This window comes from Schistocerca gregaria, chromosome 6 (assembly GCF_023897955.1).
Source record: "Schistocerca gregaria isolate iqSchGreg1 chromosome 6, iqSchGreg1.2, whole genome shotgun sequence".
Lineage (NCBI taxonomy): Eukaryota > Metazoa > Arthropoda > Insecta > Orthoptera > Acrididae > Schistocerca > Schistocerca gregaria.
In genome coordinates this window covers 513,045,134-513,064,984 of record NC_064925.1, presented here as the reverse complement: position 1 = coordinate 513,064,984, position 19,851 = coordinate 513,045,134, and positions in this window count along the sequence as shown.

Below are 19,851 nucleotides of genomic sequence, written 5' to 3'. Positions count from 1 at the left end.
GGCATCTTTCTTTAGTCAAAACAAAATTCCGACTGAAAACGGATGCACCTGATTACCTCCACAATGCAGGCGTCTATCAAATGTCATATGGCTGCGGCAAAGTGTGTATATTCGAAACGGGAAGAACTGTTAAAGAACGCATTAAGGAACACGAACGGCACATGCGGCTAAATCAAAGTGCAAAATCGGCAGCAGCGGAACATCCGAGAACTGTGGCTCTGACACCGATTTTAATAACGTACGTGTATTGGCTAGAGAAACAAATATTTATAAAAGAAAGGTCCGAGAAGCGGTTGGAATTTCTAAGAATTGATCTAATTTCAATAGAGAGGACGGCTAAAGGCTTCCGGCGTCGTGGCTCCCTGCCATCAAGGAAGTAAATACGCGGCCGTTGTGTGTGAGCGGCATAAACAACGCGCTGCAAGTCACCCCGGCGGACAATAATATTTTGGGTAAACATTCCCCCTCTCTTGCTCTGTCCGTTTCGAATCTAGCCACGGATGACGACCAACCAATAGCGGTAGCAGGCATTTCAATCACCCTTCTCCAGCATATATGTGGAACAGTGCCTTTCTATCCAATGACGATGACCACCAATGGTATCCACAGGAGACGTACTACCAACGCCTCTTCTTCTGTATTAGCCTATGACTATAGCCCACCAACGGTAGCCACATGTGTTTTAACCAGTACTATCACTTCTCCAGCACGAACGCCACAAAATTACTCCTTTATAAGTGGACGCGACACTCGTCTCTGACAGTGTTCTAGCAGTAGTGGACACCAAAAGATACTGAGGAAAATCCCAGCAGAGGGGTCGAAACGTCGAACATTTTAGAAGAAACATGACGCGGCCTAGTAATCCGGAAGATTTTAACTTCAAATCTTCACTTCTCCAATAACTAGTATTTTACACATCTTCAAGCAGTTAGGTGCTTACATTAATGTTTGTGTGGCAGATGCCAACTCATCTCGTGTGTCCGAAAAGATTCGAAGCTGAATGAATAAGAAATGGAGAAACGTTAATATCATGTTTTAATGCTTGACATGTTTTGCCTGGTCTTCCCATACTTGACGTCTAGAACTGTCAACTCTAATTTTCCTCGGGCACTTCCTTGAGCACAATGCACAGATCATTCATAGGATCATGTGGATCTTTCAGAAAATTCTCTCTTTGGGATGCTGTTCAAATCGGGCATGATATTGTCTTGAATGTTGGTTATCTTGGGCCTTCACGTGAATTTCTGGACTTAGTTGTTTTGTTACATGTTGGAACTGATGACACCGCCTCTTGTCACCGTGATTTTTTCCAGGAAACAATTGTTTCCGGTTTGGTACTCATTAAAGTCGTCGCCGATGCTCACGCGTCGTTGTTTTTGCTTGGGAGTGAAGGAATACGGAACAAACGGTGGTAACACTTTGTTCTTCTTAAAAGCATTCTGCAGTATGTTTTGATCTAGGAGTGTTGATATTTTAGAAAATATCAGGTATCCGATACAACGATATTTACTGCAATATTATTAGTGGCCCTAAGTATAACGAAAAATTTATCGATATATCGTTATATCGACGGAAGAAATATCAATGTACCGATCCATAAAAATATCGGCTGCCATTGTAAATATATTGCCAGTTTTAGAGGTGTACATTTAAGCACTGATTTATTATCACATATTCTGTGTATCAACAAGCTAGCAACCTGCTTATCCCCCTTTGAGCAAGACTGAAAGACAAACGATGCACATTCATGCTTGCTAACAATCTTAACTGTGGATAAGTGTCATGATAAATGGTTCCGTCGTTCGGGTTCGTCACATATCGGATATGTGCGGAAGACTTCATGTTGACTTCTCTGTTTTTTCGTTTCTGCAAACGCCAGTGACCTAGCGATTCCAGTGTCAACATTGCGTGGTGAAGCTAAACACTGCAGTTTCTATTCGTACCGCAGAGCACTGAAAGCGCCGCTGCCCACCGCAAAAACCAGTCTTGTTAATTGCCTAAAGCAACTGCTAGTATAGAGTGCCGATAAGAAGAAATAGCACACAATCTGGGGTAAAAATTGTTTCCTTAACGCAACTGGTGCGCTATTTCTCCGCATCGGAAATCTTGTTATCCGAGTCACCCCAACACCCCTCCAGTGAAATCGGACTTCTTCTTTGTGCCACCTGTACTTGCTTCACACAGTCAAAGAGAAAGACTGGACGTGATGAAAGCTCACGCTCCTTAGCACAGCGATAGGAAAATAGTTTTCTAATAAAATTTCAGAAGAACATGGTAGAATGAAGGCTTTCACGACCGGGTGTCATGGCTGTTGATGTACTTTTCGGGATGTGAGGTCGTGGTCCAAAGAACTTTTCTGCTCCTTACGTTTCGTCCAGGACTGCGCTGGACTTCCTCAGAGGCGCTGCTCCGCTGAGTCTTGCAGACAGAAGAACAGTTTCAAATATTTACCGAAAACTGCGAAAAAATATAATCACAACTAAAAATATAGGCACAGAACAATGCCATATCGATAATCTTATACCGATATACGGTACAAAATGTTATCGCTGTGCATATGTCGACATAAAATGGCAAAATGTAGGTATATCGATATCTTATCGATAGCCCTAATTTAAACACCATTTCGATTAGTGCAGTGGCGGATACATATGGGGGACGCTCGGAGCATGCACCGCTCCCTTACGGCGCTGTCCGCATGGCCACCCGCGCCACCCCCGCCAGTCAACCCGCACGCTATTTGTTCGTTTCTTTCGTCAATCGACTGGACTGAAACGGGTTATCAAGTAGTTGTACTTTCCTTTGTTGCTGGCGTTTCTTCGTCATCGTGTTTTTTACGTTTCTGTCTGGCACATAATTAGCTAACACATACCTACGAGAAAAGTCGCGGCCCATCTAGTGATCCCAATGCTGTCCGGTATATGCTCCAGAAAAGTTGCCAATATTCTGCTGTTTTCGATTAAAAAGAGGTTAATTGGAGGAATACTTCAATAAAAGCAAACGAGCATAAACGCCCTTAATGAACGTGATTCTGTTATGCAAGCGTTGTCTGTATGTCCTATGTCTGACTATCCTACTTTGCACACGCTGTACAAAATATTTGCTTGTCTTCACCAGGTTACCTTCCATTCGGAAGCTCGCTGCACTCAGCGACTGTTATGTGACTTATAAATTATAGAGTGCAGCAATCAGTCGCCCTTTTTTAGATTTTATTACGCAAATCCAGATTTCGCCTAGTATCTACCCACTCTGAATACACTATATTCTATTCTCAATTAATGTAAGTCGTGGCTGTTCGGGCGTCAGTCACAGTTCTCTGAATACCTTATTTGCGTGATAAAATCTAAAAGTGGACGAATGATTGCTGCACTCTATAATTTATACATTTGCTTGTGTACCTGCATCTGTCGCAGAAAGCCGTTTTTGAACATTGCGGCGTACAAAGATTTGGCTGCGATCGACAATGAAGGAGGATCGACTTAATGGCTTAGCTCTGTTGAACACTCACCCTGACATTGATTTTCCTATTGATGATGTAATTAACCATTTCGACAGGAAAAATAGGAGCATAGAATTCATTATTTAAAGAAGAGAACCACAATTGTAGCTTTTTTATGTCATATTACGGCATTGTCTTGTGTATGTGTATAATCAGTTTTAAAAAAATGTTGTACACTTTGAATGTGACTTGATTATTTTTTATCATGGTAAATGTAAACGTAGCTCAAGATATCTTTAGCCCCCCCTAGCTGAGGTTTTTCTGTATTCGACACTGGATTAGTGCCACGCTGCATATCCAGAACTTAACAATGCCTGCTCCCAGTTGACTGGTCGAATGCGCAGCTGTTGTTTATAGATATTAGTTCAAGCTGCCAGCACAGTTACGACGCCAATTCGCTTATACAGAAGGAATAAAATCAGCCCCGGAACCTTTTATACGATCGGTGTATGTTCAGTTACTTCCAACGAATGATGTCCGATAAAGTAAATTACCTCCCGTTAAAGTACTGACGTCGAAGACGTTGTATTTGCTACCACGATAACCTTCAATGGACAGTTACAGACTATTGGCGTGGCTCGGGTTGGACAGTAAAAGGAACGTCTCGCCTCACTCTGCTCTCTCTCTCTCTCTCTCTCTCTCTCTCTCTCTCTCTCTATATATATATATATATATATATATATATATATATATATATATATATATATATAAACACAAGGTATGGCACGATTTACAAAACGGCAAACTTCAAATACACTCCTGGAAATGGAAAAAAGAACACATTGACACCGGTGTGTCAGATCCACCATACTTGCTCCGGACACTGCGAGAGGGCTGTACAAGCAATGATCACACGCACGACACAGCGGACACACCAGGAACCGCGGTGTTGGCCGTCGAATGGCTCTAGCTGCGCAGCATTTGTGCACCGCCGCAGTCAGTGTCAGCCACTTTGCAGTGGCATACGGAGCTCCATCGCAGTCTTTAACACTGGTAGCATGCCGTGACAGCGTGGACGCGAACCGTATGTGCAGTTGACGGACTTTGAGCGAGGGCGTATAGTGGGCATGCGGGAGGCCGGGTGGACGTACCGCCGAATTGCTCAACACGTGGGGCGTGAGGTCTCCACAGTACATCGATGTTGTCGCCAGTGGTCGGCGGAAGGTGCACGTGCCCGTCGACCTGGGACCGGACCGCAGCGACGCACGGATGCACGCCAAGACCGTAGGATCCTACGCAGTGCCGTAGGGGACCGCACCGCCACTTCCCAGCAAATTAGGGACACTGTTGCTCCTGGGGTATCGGCGAGGACCATTCACAACCGTCTCCATGAAGCTGGGCTACGGTCCCGCACACCGTTAGGCCGTCTTCCGCTCACGCCCCAACATCGTGCAGCCCGCCTCCAGTGGTGTCGCGACAGGCGTGAATGGAGGAACGAATGGAGACGTGTCGTCTTCAGCGATGAGAGTCGCTTCTGCCTTGATGCCAATGATGGTCGTATGCGTGTTTGGCGCCGAGCAGCTGAGCGCCACAATCAGGACTGCATACAACCGAGGCACACAGGGCCAACACCCGGCATCATGGTGTGGGGAGCGATCTCCTACACTGGCTGTACACCTCTGGTGATCGTCGAGGGGACACTGAATAGTGCATGGTACATCCAAACCGTCATCGAACCAATCGTTCTACCATTCCTAGACCGGCAAGGGAACATGCTGTTCCATCAGGACAATGCACGTCCGCATGCATCCCGTGCCATCCAACGTGCTCTAGAAGGTGTAAGTCAACTACCCTGGCCAGCAAGATCTCCGGATCTCTCCCCCATTGAGCATGTTTGGTACTGGATGAAGCGTCGTCTCACGCAGTCTGCACGTCCAGCACGAACGCTGGTCCAACTGAGGCGCCAGGTGGAAATGGCATGGCAAGCCGTTCCACAGGACTACATGCAGCATCTCTACGATCGTCTCCATGGGAGAATAGGAGCCTGCATTGCTGCGAAAGGTGGATATACACTGTACTAGTGCCGACATTGTGCATGCTCTGTTGCCTGTGTCTATGTGCCTGTGGTTCTGTCAGTGTGATAATGATTGTATCTGACCCCAGGAATGTGTCAATAAAGTTTCCCCTTCCTGGGACAATGAATTCACGGTGTTCGTATTGCAATTTCCAGGAGTGTACATCGGGGAAATACTACAAATGAATGGACCTAACAGAGGCTCAAACGAAGAAAGAGAAACTAAACTGGACGAGGCATACAAAGTAGTGTGGATTCATTGCAACTAGTGTCCGCTCCCGGTAGCTGAGTGGTTCTCCTGCACTCTTTGTCCACACTCTGTTACGGCACTAGCAGGGGCCGGTCCTGTCCTTAACACGCAGTCTCTTAGATATCCTCCGACCAGCTTCTCTCGATCCACCGATCAATGTGGCACCTATTTCTCCATTATTGTACCAAGTCGCCGATTGTTTCATAGAAATCAGCTACGTTCGGGCCGATCTTCCAGTCACCCGTCTTCCTCGTACGAAAGATTATTACCGTTTGTTTATGCTGTCCAACCCTTGCGACCCCATGGTGCTACAACATCCTGACATTAACTGGCGAACGGTTTGGTGGTGTGCGCATTCACCCTTTTTACCGTCGTCTGTGTCTGCATTCTGGTATGTTTTAGTCTATGGAAAATTCCCGACTAATAGTCGACTATATCGCATTGGACTGGCCACGTCCCCACTCTGCCCTGACTGTCAGCTCGAAGACACCGACGAGCACCGTCTTACGTGTCCCCTGAAAGAAAACGTATGGCTCCTCATCCAACGAATCGTGGGCTTTTGCCTCAGTGCCCCGCCAATGACGGTAACCCCGGATTTCCTGTTGTTGCCCCAGACATTTAACTACCCTCTTGCTAAGCACCATACCCTAATCTGGTTTCGAGGACAGTATTTCGAATTCCTGTTTCAGAGTGGTCCGCAAACAGTCCTTGACTTCCGGTAGAAAGTTGTGACCGCGCATAGCACCCTCACCCGAAAACCATATTACCGACAAACTTTTGCCGGTTATCTCTGCAGCGTCTTCCTTGACCTCCCTCAAAGTTGGGGTGTGCCATGCCTACCTGTCACATGATACAACACCCTGGTCCAAGTTCTCATGCATCTACCAAAAAACAAATAAAAAAGGAAGAAAGACAGAATATGTTATATTTCGTTATATTTAATGTTATTATAATAATTTGTTTGCCTAACACTCATTTGTATGTGTTTAAGTGGTACCTTGAAGAACTGTTGCTTTGTGTATATATGTGTACTCTTAGTTTGTTAAAAAAAAAAAAGAAAAGTGGTCAGTGCGACAGAATGTCAATCCTAAGGGCCCGGGTTCGATTCCCGGGTGGGTCGGAGATTTTCTCCTCTCAGGGACTGGGTGTTGTGTTGTCCTAATCACCATCATTTCATCACCATCGACGCACAAGTCGCCGAAGTGGCGTCAAATCGAAAGACGTGCACCACGCGAGTGGTCTACCCGACGGGAGGCTCTCGTCACACGCCATTATTATTATTATTATTATTACAACAAGAAGTCTATCTCACAAAAAGCCAGATTACTCCACTACGACACGGTGGTGCTCCCCGAGGAACTATATGCAGCAGAGACCACACGAATCCTAGGGCATACACTTATCAGACAACTAGAAAAAGTAAAACGGAAAATACTTAGGAAAATATTTAGCACAACTAACAACAATGGAATATGAATCAAGAAACCTAGAGAGGAACTATACACACATACGGAGACAATCACAGAAAAGGTTAGAAAACGCAGACTACAATTCTATGGACACATATACAGAATGCCATCACACTGACTGACCAAACAGATCTTTGACTGGGTAACCACTAGAAACAACAAATGGGTCGTAGACATAAGAAACGACCTGAACCAACCCAACATAACAGAAGACACAATAAACGACAGAATAAAATTCAGAAACATCATTAAGAAAAGTAAACTACATGAGATACAATGTGACAAACGAACAGGCGTAAAATGGACCGAAGAAAGAAAGCAAGATCACAGCCGGAAGATGAGAGAAATATGGGCAACCAAAAAGGCAATCAAGATGAAGCCGAAGACACAAAGCCGACAAGAAGCATGGACAGAGGACCGGAAGCAGAAACACAGCGAGCGAATGAGGGAAGTTTGGGCAGCAAGAAAGGAAGCAAAAGGAACTGTCCATGTAGTTTAGTCCAAATGCGCTCTTTAAGCGCAAAAGACCAATAATATATGTACAGGGTGTTACAAAAAGTTGCGGCCAAACTTTAGGAAACATTCCTCACACACAAAGAAAGAAAATATGTTATGTGGACATGTGTCCGGAAACACTTACTTTCCATGTTAGAGCTCATTTTGTTACTTCTCTTAAAATCACATTAATCCTGGAATGGAAACACACAGCAACAGAACGTACCAGCGTGACTTCAAACACTGTGTTACGGGAAATGTTCAAAATGTCCTCCATTAGCGATGCAGCCACCCACCGTAGAATAGAATCCCTGATGCGCTGATGCAGCCCTGGACAATGGCGTATTGTATCACAGCCGTCCACAATACGAGCACGAAGAGTGTCTACATTTGGTACCGGGGTTGCGTAGACAAGAGCTTTCAAATGCACCCATAAATGAAAGTCAAGAGGGTTGAGGTCAGGAGAGCGTGGTGGCCATGAAATTGGTCCGCCTCTACCAATCCATCGGTCACCGAATCTGTTATTGGGAAGCGTACGAACACTTCGACTGAAATGTGCAGGAGCTCCACCGTGCATGAACCACATGTTGTGTCGTACTTGTAAAGGCACATCACATGTTCTAGCAGCACAGGTAGAGTATCCCGTATGAAATCATAATAACGTGATCCATTGAGCGTAGGTGGAAGAACATGGGGCCCTATCAAGACATCACCAACAGTGCCTGCCCAAACATTCACAGATAATCTGTGTTGATGATGTGATTGCACAACTGCGTTCGAATTCTCGTCAGCCCATACATGTCGGTTGTGAAAATTTACAATTTGATCACATTGGAATGAAATCGCGTCCGTAAAGAGAACATTTGCGCTGAAATGAGGATTGACACATTGTTGGATGAACCATTCGCAGAATGGTACTCGTGGAGGCCAATCAGCGTCTGCTAGTGCCTGCACACGCTGTACATGGTATGGAAACAACTGGTTCTCACGTAGCACTCTCCATACAGTGACGTGGTCAACGTTACTTTGTACAGGAGCAACTTCTCTGACCTGACGTTAAGGTTATCGTCGACTGCACGAAGAATTGCCTCGTCCATTGCAGGTGTCCTCGTGGTTCTAGGTCTTCCCCAGTCGCGAGTCATAAGCTGAAATGTTCCGTGCTCCCTAAGACGCCAATCAATTGCATCGAACGTCTTCCTGTCGGGACACCTTCGTTCTGGAAATCTGTTTTGATACAAACGTACAGCGCCACGGCTATTGCCCCGTGATAATCCATACATCAAACGGGCATCTGCCAACTGCACGTTTGTAAACATTGCACTGACTGCAAAACCACGTTCGTGATGAACACTAACCTGTTGATGCTACGTACTGATGTGCTTCATGCTAGTACTGTACAGCAATGAGTCGCATGTCAACACAAGCACCGAAGTCACCATTACCTTCAGTTCTGCAGGGAACCCTTTTCCGTGAGGTGTATTTGTGTCTGTGGCGTAAAGGGAACTCATTCATCCTCAAGAATCAAAGCAACAGAATCGAGGAAGTACAGTACATACTGACGAAACTAAAATGAGCACTAACATGGAAATTAAGCGTTTCCGGACGCATGTCAACATAAAATCTTTTCTTTATCTGTGTGTGAGGAATGTTTCCTGAAAGTTTGGCCGTACCCTATTGTAGTCCTCAGCTTCACCAAACCTCTACACCATGTCACTAACGTGACATGTAAATTACGACCGTGTTGACTTAAGAACACTGAAATAACGAAGCTGACCTCATTAGGTAACAATTAATTTACTGTTTACTAGTAATGTTTTCCGAATTTGATTTCTGATTCTGAATCCACAAAGTCCATTTTTATGGGAGATGAAACAAAATTTAGGGGAGCACATTAATACACTACTGGAAATGGAAAAAAGAACACATTGACACCGGTGTGTCAGACCCATCATACTTGCTCCGGACACTGCGAGAGGGCTGTACAAGCAATGATCACACGCACGGCACAGCGGACACACCAGGAACCGCGGTGTTGGCCGTCGAATGGCGCTAGCTGCGCAGCATTTGTGCACCGCCGCCGTCAGTGTCAGCCAGTTTGCCGTGGCATACGGAGCTCCATCGCAGTCTTTAACACTGGTAGCATGCCGTGACAGCGTGGACGGGAACCGTATGTGCAGTTGACGGACTTTGAGCGAGGGCGTATAGTGGGCATGCGGGAGGCCGGGTGGACGTACCGCCGAATTGCTCAACACGTGGGGCGTGAGGTCTCCACAGTACATCGATGTTGTCGCCAGTGGTCGGCGGAAGGTGCACGTGCCCGTCGACCTGGGACCGGACCGCAGCGACGCACGGATGCACGCCAAGACCGTAGGATCCTACGCAGTGCCGTAGGGTACCGCACCGCCACTTCCCAGCAAATTAGGGACACTGTTGCTCCTGGGGTATCGGCGACGACCATTCACAACCGTCTCCATGAAGCTGGGCTACGGTCCCGCACACCATTAGGCCGTCTTCCGCTCACGCCCCAACATCGTGCAGCCCGCCTCCAGTGGTGTCGCGACAGGCGTGAATGGAGGGACGAATGGAGACGTGTCGTCTTCAGCGATGCGAGTCGCTTCTGCCTTGGTGCCAGTGATGGTCGTATGCATGTTTGGCGCCGTGAAGGTGAGCGCCACAGTCAGGACTGCATACGACCGAGGCACACAGGGCCAACACCCGGCATCATGGTGTGGGGAGCGATTTCCTACACTGGCCGTACACCTCTGGTGATCGTCGAGGGGACACTGAGTAGTGCACGGTACATCCAAACCGTCATCGAACCCATCGTTCTACCATTCCTAGACCGGCAAGGGAACATGCTGTTCCAACAGGACAATGCACGTCCGCATGCATCCCGTGCCATCCAACGTGCTCTAGAAGGTGTAAGTCAACTACCCTGGCCAGCAAGATCTCCGGATCTCTCCCCCATTGAGCATGTTTGGTACTGGATGAAGCGTCGTCTCACGCAGTCTGCACGTCCAGCACGAACGCTGGTCCAACTGAGGCGCCAGGTGGAAATGGCATGGCAAGCCGTTCCACAGGACTACATGCAGCATCTCTACGATCGTCTCCATGGGAGAATAGCAGCCTGCATTGCTGCGAAAGGTGGATATACACTGTACTAGTGCCGACATTGTGCATGCTCTGTTGCCTGTGTCTATGTGCCTGTGGTTCTGTCAGTGTGATCATGTGATGTATCTGACCCCAGGAATGTGTCAATAAAGTTTCCCCTTCCTGGGACAATGAATTCACGGTGTTCTTATTTCAATTTCCAGGAGTGTATTATCACATAAAAATGCCATGTACACCATCTGATCAAATGTAAGCGACACTTATTAGTATACTTTAATGTGGTGTGTGTCCACCTTTTGCCTATATGAAGGCTTCAGTTTTCCAGGGAACACTTTTCCGTGAGGTGTATTTGTGTCTGTGGCGTAAAGGGAACGCATTCTTCCTCAAGAATCGAAGCAATAGAAGGTATTCATGTTGGACGCCCGAGTCTTGAGTGAAGTCGACGTATGTATTCCACGGGAGTTCACGTCGGGGCTTTGGGCAGGCCATATGATTTCATGAATATTATTTATGGATTATTCCTTCGCTTCCTGACAGAACAATTCCTTATTGAGAGTTGAATAAGACGTAGGCGCTTTCTTGTTACACCGGTATTCATTTATATGAACTAGTATTCGGCTTATTAGGCCATTTTCAGATAACTACTGGCTATTGTTCACAAGGAGCCAGTGTTCTTACGAACCAAACATTCTGGACTAAGAAACAACGCACTTACATAAGACCTTTAGTTGTGGTATTGTCTTTAAAATTGTCAAGCGGGTCTTTTGACATTTTGTACTGTAAAACTGCGAGTTTATATGTTAAAGAACAGTTTTACTCTAGTTGTGGTATTGTCTTTGGAATTGTAAAACGGGTCTTCTGACTTTTTGTTCTGTAAAACTGTGATTTTTTATGTTAAAGAACAGTTTTACAGAACAAAAAGTCAAAAGATCTGTTTGACAATTCCAAAGACAATACCACAACTAAAGATCGTACGTAAGTTCGTTGTATCTTAGTCCAGAATGTTTGGTTCGTAAGAACACAAGCTCCTTGTAAACAATAGCCAGTAGTTATCTGAAGATGGCCTCATAAAGCGAAAACTAGTTCAGACAAATAAAATTCCGAGGAACAAAAAACCGACTAAGTGTTATTCAACCCTCAACATTTCATGAATGTTATTGTCCAAAGAATATAGTGCCACAGGTGCTGCTATATGACAGGATGGATTGTCATGCTGATATATTCATTGTCTCGGAACTAATTCTCTACTGCCTGCAACAGACAATGCTGTAAAATGTTTTCAAATCCTTCAGCATTCAGCTTTTTCTTAAGCACAATAAGCGAACCATACCCTACCCACGAGAAACACCCCCATACATCAACATCACCTTTTCCATACTTCACTGTTGGCAATACACGTGATGGCAGGTGAAGTTCTCCTGCCATTCGCCATACCCAGGCACTTCTATAGGACTGACATGGGGTACAATGTGTTTCGTCAGTCAAATTCACTCGTTTCCAGTCATCTACTGTCCAGTGGCGTCTTTCTTTACACCAAATGAAGCGTTATTTAGAGTTGGCTACAGAAGTGAGTGGCTTATGAGGAGTGAAGAAGAATTACATGATCTGCTGAATGCAATAAACAATCTAATGAGTACAGAATATGGACTGAGAGTAAACTGAAGAAAGACCAAAGTAATGAGAAAGAGCGCAAATGAGAACAGCGAGAAACTTAATATCAGGATTGAGGGACACGAAATAGATGAAGTTAATGAGTTCTGTTAAGCAGGCACTAAATTAACTAGTGACGGGACGGAGCAAGGAGGACATCAAAAGAGACTAGCACTGGCTAAAACGGCATTCCTGGTCAAGAGAAGTCTACTGGTATCACACATAGGCATTAGTTTGAGGAAGAAATTTCTGAGAATGTGCGTTTGGAGCACAGAGTTGTATGGCAGTGAAACATGGACTGTGGGAAAACCAGAATAGAAGAGAATCTAAGAATTTTAAATATGGTGCTACAGACGAATGTTGAACATTAGATAGGCTGATAAGGTAAGGAATGAGGATGTTATGCGCAAAATCAGAGAGGAAACGAATACGTGGAAAACACGGACAAGGAGAAGGCACAGGATGATAGGACATTTGTAAAGACATCAGGGATTAACTTCCATAGTAATAGAGGGAGTTGTAGAGGGTAAAAGCTGTAGAGGAAAGCAGGGACTGGAATACATCCAGCAAATAATTGAGGACGTAAGTTGTAAGTGCAGCTCTGAGACGATGACGTTGGAAGAGAAGAGGAATTCGTGACATCAAACCAGTCAGAAGACAGATGACTCAAAAACAAAAAGAAGGTGAGTGGATCGATCATTGTATTGCACTTTTTAACTCCCTAAGTTAACTGGTGGTAGCACTTTGGAACGCATGGGTGATTTCGTCCGCTGATGCGGTTTTATACAATGTTCCTCCGCAATGCTGGATGGTTCCTATATGTCCGCTCTTCACATCTGCCTGACTTTGGTTTATCTTTGGTCATTTCTTGACGTTTACACTTCACAAACACATCAGTAACAGTCGACTTGGGCTGCCTTAAAAGGGCTGAAATGTGCTTGACGATTCTGTAGCGCAGGTGACATCCAATAAATTGTCTAAGTTCGAAGTCACTGAGATCTATTCGCCGACCAATTCTGCTCCTTCTCCACTGGAGACACAATACTTCCCGTCTCCTTTTATATTCGAGGATCTGCCTCTGATTATATATAGTGGACAATCGGACAATCCCTATTACAATGGAGTGTCCAGATACTTGCGTCGTAGTGGAAGAGCCAATCTATTGGAAACACTTCTTGCCTCACTCTCTTTCGAAAAAAAGATGTCGTCATGGAATTAAGATATAAAATGATCGTTAACAAGAATATAAGGGATGAGAGGCAGGTAATCCGCTGTTTTAAAATCAACCTCTACTCGTTAAAACTGACAATTCTACAGATGAGCTAAACATATACACCAATGAATGGCACTTGATGTGTGATCGACCTACATCTACATCTACACGGATGCTCTGCAAATCACATTCAAGTTCCTGACAAAGGGTTCATTGAACCACCTTCACAATTCTCCATTATTCCAATCTCGCACAGCGCGCGGAAAGAATGAACACCTATATCTCTCCGTACGAGCTCTGATTTTCCTTATTTTATCGTGGTGACCGTTCCTCCCTATATAGATCGGTGTCAACAAAATATCTTCGCGTTCGGAGGAGAAAGTTGATGATTGGAATTTAGTGAGAAGATTCTGTCGCAACGAAAAACGCCTTTCTTTGACGATTTCCAGTCCAGATCCTGTATAATTTCTGTGACACTCTCTCACATATTTCCGGATAATACAAAACGTGCTGCCTTTCTTTGAATTTTTTTCGATATACTCCGTCAGTCCTATCTGGTAAGGATCCCACACCTCGTACGAGTATTCTAAAAGACGACGGACAAGCCTAGGGTATTCAGTCGCCGTAGTAGGTCTGTTACATTTTCTAAGTCTCCCGCCAATAAAACGTAGTCTTTGGTTAGCCTTCCCCACAACATTTTCTACGTGTTCCTTCCAATTTAAGTTGTTCATAATTGTATTACCTAGGTATTTAGCTGAATCTACGGCTTTTAGATTACACTGATTTATCGTGTAACTGCAGTTTAACGAGTTCCTTTTAGTACTAATGTGCATGACCTCACACTTTTCGTTAATTAGGGTCAACTGTCACTTTTCGCACCATTCAGATATCTTTTCTAAATGTTTTGCAGTTTGTTTTGATCTTCCGATAACTTTATTAGTCGATAAACGACAGCGTCATCTGCAAACAACCGAAGACGGCTGTTCAGATTGTCTCCAAAATCGTTTATATAGATAAGGAACAGCAAAGGGCCTATAACACTACTGTGGTGAACGCCAGAAATCACTTCTGTTTTACTTGATGACTTTTCGTCAGTTACTACGAACTGTGACCTGTCTGACAGTAAATCACAAATCCACTCACATAACTGAGACGATATTCCATAGACACGCAACTTCACTACGACACGCTTGTGTAGTACAGTGTCAAAAGCCTTCCGGAAATCAAGAAATACGGAATCTGAAATACCTTGTCAATAGCATTCAACACTTCTTGTGAATAAAGAGGCAGCAGAAGGAGACAATTTTCATAAAATTCTACTGGGTCGGTTATCACTTCTTGTTTCAAACTGCACCATTGTTTCGAAAGTAGCCTTTATCGAGATATATAATACGCACTCTGATTAGAGTCATTTCCAACAGTGACACAAACGTTGGTGCATTTTATAACATGACACGGTCTACGACTCAGAAGCATTTTGCGCAAATAGAGCTAGTATTTGACACATAAAGTACTCCAAAGAAAGATGCAGTGTGTGTGCGCTGATATTGCCAGTGCGTTCCTTGGACCGCTTCTTCTGGCGTGCCCAGAAGTAATCAGCCATCTCGGCACTCCATCACGTTGTTCTTCCCCTCCCGTCAGAGAATGTGAAGGAGACAGATAGTGCGGTGTACCAGCTGACTGGATTCGGCCGGAACAACACTGAAGCTGCTGTTACCGGAGTGCACGTCGTTTCTTGCCACCTCAAGAAATTACAAGAGACCGTACAGTTAATAACTTACTCAGTTAACGTAGGCGTTTAATGTAATTTCCAGTCGATGAATTTTTTGTTCATTATTTTAAGATCATCACGATATTTCCTCTACGCTATATGTATCGAGGTTTTCGTATACGTATAGGAGAATGTTGTACCTAGGTAGTGTACCATTGAACGCGTTATGTGTTTTGATTACTACGTTAGTCTAGTGACTTGTCTTAGAATAACATGGCGAAACTCGAACTAGAGACAGTTACAAGAAATTACCAATATTGTCTACGGCGTTTGCTGTTGGTAGACATGAGGCTGTGTTCCGCGCTGTATTTTTACATATTTCACACTCTGCGCATTTAAGAGCTGTATTTATCAAATATTTACCCCTTATTAAAGCTGTTTTTGATATACTGTGAATTCTTCAGGTACCAAATTTTATACTGGGTAGTATTAGAACTATTAATAAGGCATGTACTTTGTTGATCGTGTACCATCTTGTACCATGACATAGAAGAAGATGTTTTACCACAGGGCATTTGATACTTGCGAAGATACTCGTAAATGAACTGCATTTATTTAATATGTTAAGAGGTTTACCTGCCTGAATATGGAAATTTCTGTTTTCAACTGCCTCGCGGGATTAGCCGAGCTGTCTTGGGCGCTTCAGTCATGGACTGTGCGGCTGATCTCGGCGGAAGTTCGAGTCCCCCCTCGGGCGTGTGTGTGTGTGTGTGTGTTTGTCCTTAGGCTAATTTAGGTTAAGTAGTGTGTAAGGACTGATGACCTTAGCATTTAAGTCCCATAAGATTTCACACACATTTGGACATTTTTTGATTTCATCAGCATTTCTTTCAATACATATTTCAATTGTAACTGGTTATTGTTAATACTGCTGCTTAACTTGGTTTCACTTACTGGTTATTGGTGTGTAGTAGAGGAATATTGAAACTGGTAAACAATTAAATAGAATATGAATAAGATTTTCTGAACTGCCACTTCAACGTGTCTTGAAACATATTATCATATTTGGAAAGAAATCATTTTTATGGAGTAGCTTTTGTAACTGTAGAAAACTCCTACAACACATAAAAAGTGACTCCTATCATTTAAAAATGGAATGACAAAATACGTTAAACTTCTGTTACAGGGATGGCTACAGACGTAACTCTCTCTCTCTCTCTCTCTCTCTCTCTCTCTCTCCCTCTCTCTCTCTCTCTCTCTCTCTCTCTCTCTCTCTCTCTCTCTCTCTCTCTCTCTCTACTACGTTCTTAATTAACTTTAGAGCCATATGGTTAGCTTGTTTTCTGCCTATGCCCTTTGCACGTCACTTCTTATGTGAAATCATAATTTTGCTTTCTACATAAAATCACAATACCACAAATTAGCCTTCTAATAAAAAAGTTATTCTCAACTCAATGAGATGATAACTGTCCATTACTCAGTAATATTTCGTCTAGAGACAGCTATCAGGAACGCTGCAGTAGCTTGCTTTCGGGAAAGGATAATGTGATAAAGGATCATCCAATACCTAGTGGTTTGTGTTCTAAAATAATTCTTGTGGATTAAAATATGCCTTTCCAGCAGAGAACTACGATGTGTTGTTTAAGAGTATCCATGTTTGTACAATGTCCAGTTTAGTAACTCAGAATCGTACAGTACCAGTTCTGTAGTGCTCGTTAGGCTTATTTCTTAACTACTCAAACGAATTGCTAATTAATAGAGACTGTTTCGGGAAAACAGGTAGCGATCTGATATGCTTAGGACGGAGAATAGAGACTAACAAGTCGGGAACTCAGAATTTTTACCAGGTCATGATATCTCTCTACAAGGCCTGTAGTCAGTGCCAGAAAAGTCATACTCTCATAGGTACATGTAAAGATTAAAGTCACACAGCGTTAATTGGAAGATGGAAGTAGTCGGATAAAGGGAATTCTGGCGCACTTTTGACATCAAACTGATATGCTAATTAATTAAATATAACAATTAAATCACCCATTACCCTCTCCCTCCTCTTAACCTATTGTTCTGCTAAGTGGATTATGACCCCTGGGGGCTGAATTATGACCGTCTGGAGATAATCTGTCCTTCTGAGAAAGCCCCAACCTTCCCTCTTCACCTCTTCCATTCCGCATCCCTCTTGGTAAAGGAATTTATCACAGCTTTCCAGTTCAGTTCTGAACCTCTTTTCCTCCTTCTGGGAAATACCCCAGCACTCTCTTCACCTCCCCCACTTCCCTCTCCAACCCCATCTGAAAATTAGCGGGAAAAAGACCCAGTCTGTGCTGAGTCGTTGGAGAGGAAGTATATCAAAAGACAAAATTTAAATCATTATCAGCTGACATAATAGTGTATCATGCAACTCTATTTGTATATTGTTTTTTTTTTCAAATTACAGGAGACATGGCTCCTCTCACCTCTCCCCAACTTTGGAGAGCTTACATCTGTTCCATGGAATGGAATGATGTGTTAGCCACCATTCTGGATCACCCACATGTGTGTCAGTCAGCCAGGCAGCAAGTGCGCTGTCACCCACGTCTGCCAGCTGGCCGCTGCTGGCATCAGGAAGAGCTTTGAGCACTGCAGAAGCCTGCTAGCCAATGGCGTGTTCCTGCACAAACTTACATTTTGCATAAGGACCATGAAGATAAGACACAAGAAATTAACGCTCATACGGAGGCATATAGATAGTCTTTTTCTCCTTCATGCTGCTTGCGTGTGGAATAGGAAAGTAAATGACTGGCAGTGGTACAGGTTACCCTCTGCGATGCACTGTGCAGTAGCTTTCGCAGTATGTATATAGATGTAGATGTTAATTTACTCTACCTATTATGATGCCAATCCATCCATTTACAGACATGCAAAACTCATGGAAGAATGTTGTCTATAATGTCTGTTGTTGATCGAGAAAACACAAGATGGAAATTCTGCTCTTGATAGTGTCTTGGTAAAAATCTTCACATTAGCTACTAATTTTCTCATTGCTTCACAAGATGTATGTGATAGATTGTAATTTGTTTGCTCACAACACTTAGAACAGGTATATATCTCACTTCTCAACTCTCCTTTTGCCAGAGAATCACTTGCCTCTCGCGAATTTTCCATTCTTCGATATTCTGCATGTGAATGCACCTGATTCCGACGAATAAGAGATGTCTCCCTCCAAGTTATAGACCCATGCTAATTCTTTGAAAACCCCATCGCATTCTGGGAGAACTATCCCATTAGTTAGAAGACTGTCTAGTCCTTCATTCATGGCTCACAAGGTAGAAAACTATCACGTTGAGGGAAAAGCACACTAATGTACTTGATGAAATTCACAACCATGGAGAGTATATGTGGACTGCTGAAACAAATTCAGACGCACAGCATCTACAATTCATCCATATCGAATGATTGTCTATAAACATCTCACTGTGTGTGTCCTAATCCCATTTACAATATTCCTATGTTTGCTACTAGAAATACGACAGTGTACGATATCAAAGTCTTCGTCGACAGCATAGTGTTTCTTGGGATTCCAGCAAATGAATCTGGACCTGACATATGCATTCTACTTTCGTTCACTCCAGATGTTTACTGCTATTCCTTTTACTGCAGTTAACGCTTCTGATGACAGTGTATGGGATTTACAGTAGTATTAATGTGCAATAGATTTAGTTATATTGAGGTCAACTCCCAACTCCACCACAGGTCTTTCCACCCACTTGCCGATCACTCCAACACCTATAAGCGTTCTACTTCTAAAACAAATACACTTCAAGTGGCTTGACAGTGACTGGCGGAGGATACATCGCATCAGTATTATCGATTAATCATCTATACCAATCTCACATACTGAATCAAAAATTGGCTATATATTTCCATATGTACCCTAATCCAGCAATAAGTTTTTGGGAGAAATATAACATCTCACCCAGAGATTTTCTTTCTGACACATATTTCAATGGAGTATGCCAACCTACACAATCCTAGCAGCATCAAAAAGGTGCTTCTGCTTCATCAGTCATATAAAAATGAGCAGATGATGGCTCACAGGATTGGTAGACAACATCTTTGTGGTGACGAGCTGTCAAATCGACATATTTGTTCAGACGTATGTATCATTTAACCACAAATTTGTGTATGCATGTGAATTATGGGATAGCAGCAGACTGTACTCCAGATTTTCCACTGCTAAATCCATCTCCACACAGTACCCTGGGCGTATCACAGGTGGATTCATCTTCAAACACTATCCTGTTCATAATGCATGGTGGATCCACATACAAAACCTATCCCAGATCTAGTGCATGGTGGATCCACCTTCAAACAGTATCCAAACCGTAACGCATGGTAGATACATCTCTGAACACAGTCCCAACTGCAACATGTGGTGAATACACCTCTGAATCCTTGCCAGC